The sequence below is a fragment of the Meleagris gallopavo genome, chromosome 1 (assembly GCF_000146605.3).
Source record: "Meleagris gallopavo isolate NT-WF06-2002-E0010 breed Aviagen turkey brand Nicholas breeding stock chromosome 1, Turkey_5.1, whole genome shotgun sequence".
Taxonomy (NCBI): domain Eukaryota; kingdom Metazoa; phylum Chordata; class Aves; order Galliformes; family Phasianidae; genus Meleagris; species Meleagris gallopavo.
In genome coordinates this window covers 22,649,193-22,657,097 of record NC_015011.2, presented here as the reverse complement: position 1 = coordinate 22,657,097, position 7,905 = coordinate 22,649,193, and positions in this window count along the sequence as shown.

The following is a 7,905-nucleotide window of genomic DNA, read 5'->3' as shown; positions in this document are numbered from 1 at the left end:
GGCCGGAGGCCCTGAGTGCGGGCCGGGTAACGGGACGGTGGTTCCTCAGGCTCAGGAGTGCCGTGCGCCCACAGGAAGGGCAGCACAGGACAAACTGAGCTGTCACCGAGCATACGCGCTGTAGAAACCTACCTGGGGCAAAATGGAAGCGGCAGTTCGGAGCGCGTCCAAATTTCCGTGGGAAAGAGGTTGGGTTTCGCTCGGCGGATTGCTGCCCGCCTGGGTGGGTTTGGCTCTCAGGCCGCCAGAAGGTGCATACCCAAAATGTCCTCCCTTCTGGCTGGCCTCTGCTGGAAGCCCAAATTTGCCGGGCCTGAGGCTGCTCCCTTCTTCAGTGGAGAGGAGAAATTTAGAGCAATTGCCTCAGGAGAGCTGAAACACACCAAAACCTCCTCCTGTGGTATTTTGGACCAGAATGGCAGATCCACTCACAAAACAGCTGTGGCTTTTTTTTCATAGGGTTTTGGGTTTTTTTGTTTTTTAATTTTTTTTTTTTTTTTGGTAAGCTTTAACAGACAAGATTTCAGCACTGTTATGTCAGAAATGAAACTTTGCTGAAATCAAACACAAACGTGACCCAGGTTTTTTTGCAACCTGGTGCCCATTCCCCATCCCCATGCAGCAGAAAGCTCGCTGGGCTAAGAAGGGAGAACCGCCCTTGGCACGGCTTTTGTGCTTCTCCAGTGGTTATAAAGATATTGCCTTAATGTTAACGATCCCAGTGGCTATCTGAATCACAACATTCAGATTCTGTGGAGTAAAGGAGTAAAGCAGCTAATTTCAAAATGCAGCAGTGTTGAAGATAACTTTTGCCTGAAGCTGTCAGGCAAAACTGCTATTGATTGGTTCCATAATCTCTGTAGTATTTACAGATTCCACTACTAAGCTGGAAAAAGTCATTCTCTGAAGCCTACTAAAGTATGTGCACATCTTGTAGTTACTGTGGTGAATTCCTATTGAGGTCCATATTGTTTCAACACATACAGCCACATAAAATAAAGGAATATTTACTGTTTGAAACACAGTTAAAAACAGATTAGCAAATAATTTTCCACGAATACAAAGTTTTGCAGTGCCACCCGCACAAAAATTGCAAGAAAGTACACTGAGAAATGTATCTTAACTAGCAGAGGAAAATTGTCTTCCTCCTACATTACATAAAAACTGATAGAATGGCTGCTAGTGGAAACTGGAAAAGAGGAAAAAATGTTTAATAAGCAAAATCTAACTGCTGTGAGACTGAAGAAAAATCTCCTTCCTCAAGCACTGGAAACATGATTTGAGAAAATCCATAAATTCCAGACAGTTCAGTGCTTATCACTGGGGCTGCCTGTGTAATCCTACTTAAGCTTCACCAATTTCATTTCATTAGTATTGAATCAGGGTGAAGAGCATCTTCATGTGTGTTCATCCCTCCTTAAAGCAGAATGGACATGGATGCTTACCAAAAAGCAGTGATTTTATGCCAGATTTATAGAAGTGAACACAACTAGTTGAAAGTTGAAAGTACTAACATGCATTGCATAAATGCAGTCTGTAAAGATTCTTTTTCCTTCAACTGTGATAAGCTGTGAGCTTTTGCTGTTAGTTTGATCCTTTTTTCTGGAACCAAGACCCCTCCAGGAAGTGCATTGTGTCACAGTATTAGTCTTCAGTGGATGTTACTAGTTCTATACCTAAATAAGGCAAGCAGAGCTAAGACAGATAATTTTTAAAGGTGACATTGTACATTCATTGTGCTATTTACATGCCATTCGTTCCTCTTATTGCCAAGGACTTTTCATGAACAGTCGGTGAGACAGATCTTAAGCAGGTATGGTCTTTCCAGTGAATCAAAGCTGAAAGACAGAAATAGTGTCAGCTTACAACTGATCTCCAGCCTTGGTTGGGGACAATGCAGTCTGTTATAAGGCAGATTAAAAATAATTGAGGTAACGTTTGCATTCTTGGTTGTTCCATGGGAAAAATGTATTATCCGAGCCACAAGGTTTTATAAAAAATGCACTTCAAAAACATTTTATTATCTTACACGCAGTGTTTTTTCTTTAAACACGTCTGAAATATTCAATGAGAAGTAGTCTTACTTGTTTCTCATACCTTTGGCTTCCAGTGGAATTATTCCTAGTGCATAAGGAATTCATGAAAAGGAAGAAGATCAGTCTGTGAGATCCCTTATTAAAAATCCAGCTAAAATGACACTTCAGTAGTTTCACTCTGAATTAACTTCTGGTGGGGGTGGGAGGAGTATTTGGTCATATGATGCTCTCAGACTAACTTTGTGTCTGTTCAAAATTCTATGACAATAACTCCATCACAAAAATAAGGAGGAGCACGTAGTTAAAGAAATATTCTATCTTCTAGTTGTTAACAAGATCATTATTTGACCAGCAGAGATGGTACTGAAAACCTAAATAAAATAGGTCCTATTTAGGAATGCCTGCCAAATGCTAAGAGGAAGGTCCCTTCGGAACAGTGCTTTTACCAGTTTGTCATACTTTGTGAACTTTCCATGATGTCAACACTGGGAAAGAAATACACTGAAAGTTCCCATGCATTCAAACAGTAACTAAACTAGAAGTATTAGCTGACCACCTAAAAAAATCTAGGAAGCTACTATGCTAATTCAGTACATGCTTTCTTTACCCTTTAAACTGATCACTTCAGATTTTATTTAGGGCAAGAAATATGATGGTTTTTACAAACGTAAGTATAATGCCAAAGCTCTTTGTAATTCTTTTTAAAGTGAGTGTTTGATGTTATCAAGTAATGGTTCTTTAATGTGCAGCAAAGAGATAAGCAAGGGGACTGCTGAAGCTTTGCAGTTTGGGATTGACTACTTGGATTCTCCAGTGTCTAATAGAGTATAAATTTTAAAACTTTTCTGTGACAAAGCATTCTCAATAGCCTTCTAATATGAATTCTCTAAACTCAGATGAAGTGTTCATGGTACAGCCTTTCAATGGCAGAGGAGAGGTATGGAAGTGACAGTGAATCTAATAATCTCTCCTTCCCCTGCTTAACTACTGATTTTAATTTAACGTATGTAAATTTAGTATCTGTAAGCTAGCTCCTCTCTTCCTAATGTGGTTGAAATTGTCCAACAGGTTCAAAAGCTATTAAAAGTAACTGAGAGACATATGTCTGCACAAATACTCCAGTATGATCTCATAAGCCCTTCTTCATCAGAAAAACAGACTGAAAGAGTAGATATTAAGATACCCATTCAGCACATAGTTGCAAGTGTCTTTAATTTGAACTACACAAAAAGCCTGATCAAGTGGAATAGCATTGCGCATGCATGTAAATTTATAGGTGATAATTGCCTGATACTAGATGGCAAGAAACTTTATCACTGAAAACTAAATGAGTTACAGTGATATCCTTTTATATGCTGCCATAATATTTAAAATTACTTAGATGAGTTCCAGAGTGAGGAACATATGCGCACATGTACTTTGAACTGTGCAATTTAATTCTGTGCTTATTTACTCATGTTAGGCTACTCAGATGGGAAAACTGCTCATGTACAGATTTATGTATAAGAAGTCTAAAATAGAATTGCCTTTGACAGCACCAGGGCAGTTTTTATTAATTTTAATATATTTCTTCTAGCCACACTCTGACCCAAATAGTCTCTTGCACAGGGACTTCCTCATTTTCTACTTCAGCAACTTTCAATGGCTTCCTCAATTGAAATAACACTTCAGCAAGTTGGTTCTGGGGGGGAAAATTCAGAGGCTTCACTGCAAATATGCTTTCCTCCCCTCAAGAGTCTGTTAGCTAGAGCTCAAGCTGAATAAATCACTGAGCCATTTGGTTGGACCTCACTTTAAGCTAACCCTGCTCAAAGCAGGTACGGACTAAAGAACTCCTGAGGTTCCTTCTAGCCTGAATGATCATATTGGCCTAGATTTCTACTTCTTTCCTCTCTGTCTCCTGTCCTGGCCACTGGTGTCATTCTAGAAGCAAACCCTAAGCCATTCTTTGGCTGGGCAGCAGTCTCCTCTTCCATCCTTCCAGTGGCAACAGTGACAAGGCAAAAAATAACTCCAATTTTTCAGTCCTAATTTACTTTATACATTTTATGAACAAGCATAAAAAATGCATAGAAATCTGCATGTCAGACAAATTATATGAGAACCAAATTCAGCTGGAAAAATATGTCCTTGATATCAAAAGTAACATGTTAGAAATAACAAAATTGACCAGAAACAGGTGAATCTTGCTCTGTGATTTCAAGGTCAAGAATCTTGAGATGTATTCCAAAAGCCAAAAGGCCAGAATCCTTGGAAGAGTTGTTTATCAACTCATTAAGAGTTAACTCCCTATTAGGACAGTTTAAAAATCACACCCATTGAAAAAACATGCGTAGCCAGTGAGAGATGAAAGGCTGCTACCAGAGCAAATCATTGTAAGTTTTTAAGAAAGCATTAAAAATTATTAGATGCAAGAAAAAAAAATACCATATGGTCATTAAGCTATGTGTCACAGAGCTTGGAAAGAAGAATATACATTAAAAAAAAAAACAAAAACAAAAAACACCACTTTAAAGGGACTCTCCAACAAAATACAGAGTTGGATTGTTTTATCTTTGCCACAGAAGGAATTCCATAGGTGGATCCCAAGAGTCTTCCCAGTGTCAGTTCTTCATTGTCTTACTCCTCTCTCTACAGGGAGTGGATTTCTGTTTAACAGAAAGATCTTGCTTGCATTCCAAGACGTAGTTTGAAAACTATATAGCTTTCTAGTGGCTTTTCTTCAGTATATGGTGTTCGGTGTTATAATGGGAGTCACAGAGCTTTCTGCTGAAGAGTTTTTCTGTTCTAGTTAAATTCCATGAGAAGTTCAACATCTGTAGCTTCTCCAGCAACAAGAAAAGGCATGGTGATCTTCACAGTCCTGTTTATCATAGTCTATTGTTCCTCTTCAGGCATAGCATGAGATTTTACACTAGCAAAGAACACATTTTAATATCTGTGATACACCAGTAGCATTGCCAGTTATGGATGTTGTATGATATTTCTTATCAGAAAGTACTGTTGGAGAAGAGTAATATAAGGACGATGTCATCAAACTACAGGGAACTGCCCCCTTGAAAATATGAAATGTTTCCCATTGTAAGCTACTTGGATCAGCATAAAATTTCAGATACTATTATTTTAGAGGCTGAGTTTCCCAGCTGGAGGGTGGGGATGATAGCATTTATTTCAGAGAAATGTGGATAGGATTGCTTGGGAAGTATACACATGCTATGAAAGCCACAGAACAGGCCAGTAGGAAATTTATGGCTGTCCTCACAGCTGAGACTGAATACTAGAAAGTTAATAGACCACATGCTGAGTGAAGTTGGATGAATAGCTAAACTGTTCATTTTTTGCACATAAAGAAGCAGAGGTCAAGGGGAAAAAAAAAAAAGTATACGTTTGTATAACTAAGAGAATGTACTAGAGTCAACAAACTGAAATCTGGTGTTGCAAAGTAGAAGAATAGCACTTCAGTAATGAACAATTTCCTTATGGATTTATAGGGAAGGGAGAAGTCTGTCCCTTCTTCCTGTTTATTTCACTTTCTTTGTTTTTTTTTTTCTTTATTATAATGAAGTTTTTTCGTGTGTTAGAAGACAGGTTTTTATGATGAGTTTTTAACTCTGTCATGTTATAAATAGATCTGTATAGGCAAAAGGTGCATGCCTGCCAATATTCTTTTTATCTAAATTGAAAAAAAAATAGAAAAAGACATGGCAACTCTTAATGGTGCCTCTCAAAGCATCATTTATCTTACCGAATAAATGGGATTGTTCAGTGGCAGGTTTAAATTGCTTACATTTTGCAAATGTGAACGATTCTTCATGTAAAGAAATAAGCTATGATCATGAGAATCAGCATCTAACTAGCTTTCTTTAAAGAGTCAGAAATGATCTCTCATGAGAGAGAGGATGGGTATGACGTCCTGACAAATTTTTCTTTCTATTTTCTATTATCTGAAGTAGGTTGCTTGTGCCCTAAATAAGAACTGTCTCTGTGCTAGTTGTTTGTAGCTAGTATTCAGCATGGGTTCTGATTTTTCCCTAGATTCTATATGCTTGCTTCAAGACGAGCAGCCATGCGATATAAATATACAGCAGAATTGTTGCAGAGTTTCCTCAGCACAAAACAAGTATTTACTTAAGTATTTCAAAATCTAAAAGTTGAGATGAGAATGTATGTCATTTATTTGCTAAAATTCCCCCATAAAGAGACTCTTCATAATAACTTTCATTAATGTAGCCTGTTTTTCAAGTGGGTTAGTTGGCTGCTCATCATGTAAACAACATGCTATTTGTATGTTGATGTATTACTCGAGTGGACGAAGCACAAAGGTGAGTGCAGGGTGTGCAGTCCAGACAGAAGCATGCAGAACTACACTGCCACTCGGTGGTGTGGAGATTACCATTTCTTCTGCCATTACCCACTGGCACTGACATGACAGGGCAATATCATCAGCCTGACAAGATATAGTAACGTGGGTCTAGAAATGCTATACAGCTTTAGTATAACATCCTTGGAATGCCAGAGTGATCATAAATAGATTCTGTAAGCAATTCAGAAAAGGACAATAGGAACTGAAATGCCACGAAGCTGAATTTTGTCGAACGGTAAAATACCATTATTAAAGAAAACTGTCAGCCTTGCTTTATCACATTAGTGATTTGAAGACTTACCACCTATCATTCATCCATGATTTTCCATGAAATGTGTCAATACGACATCACAGTCCTGGTGGATAGTTCATCAAAGAACTTGTACTTCAACACTACAGTACTGGGATGTTTTTGATAACGATGGCATAATTTAAATTAAACAATCTTCCCTATTTGCATCATACAAGTATGTGTAGATGATCAACTCTTCTTTTTCAGAATCCAAGGACATTTTACTGCACTCCAGGAACTCATTAAATCTATGTTTGTAAATAAAGCATTTGTTTCAACAGTACCAGGTGTCCTTCAACCACTACAATGAACAGCTTTGCAGGACATGTCCTAAATGTACTCAAGGCTCCACTGAATGACAGAAATGTGACCTGCCTGTTAAATGTTCTGGGAACAACTTGTTATGGCCTATAAAGCAGTAGAAAAAGTGCACACAGTGGTATTTTCAAAGGTGAACCACAAATCTAATTACACTCCCATCAGATGGCTTATTTGAATCCCTGAAAGACTGCTTGACTAACTGCAAAGTTTGTTTTGTAGATTAATTGACTAGCTTAATATTCATAGTCCTAACTGTACGAACTACTGCTTTATGCACTCTGCTGTACAAATACTAATTGGCTTTTATATAATATATGTGTATATTGCTGCTACTTTTGCAAATGAGACCTGTCTTGGGTGACCTTACTAGCCTTTGATTGCCATTGTTTTGTTTTCTTTGCTTTTCCTACAAAGGAAAAATAAATCAATTTGTTTTCCAAGTTGGAATTCTTTTTCAGGTTTATCAGCAGCTGAAACCCAATCTGGCATTCGTGCTTCACAATTATTGAAAAAATATTTAATCCAGTCCAGTAGTAGTTTAAAAACAGAACCAGAACAAATTATACAGAGTGCCATTTTATTCACAAAACCAATTAAACTGCAATAGTAATAAACCTTCCAGGAGTTAACTTGCATTTATGAGGAGCAAATGGGTTAGAAGATAAGCAAAAAAGATATTCTGTCAATGTCACATTGTGACAACAACTTCTTGGTATTGATGCTAAATTTATTAGAGTCAGGTCAGTATCACACTGCTCACAGCTACCAAACAGCAAGACCATGCGTTCATCCAATACCAGTTCCCTGTACTTGAGATGGCAATTTTCACAGCAGTGGATTCTGGTGTGCTTTCACAAAAAATATTTATAGCCTATAAAATCCCTACATTAATT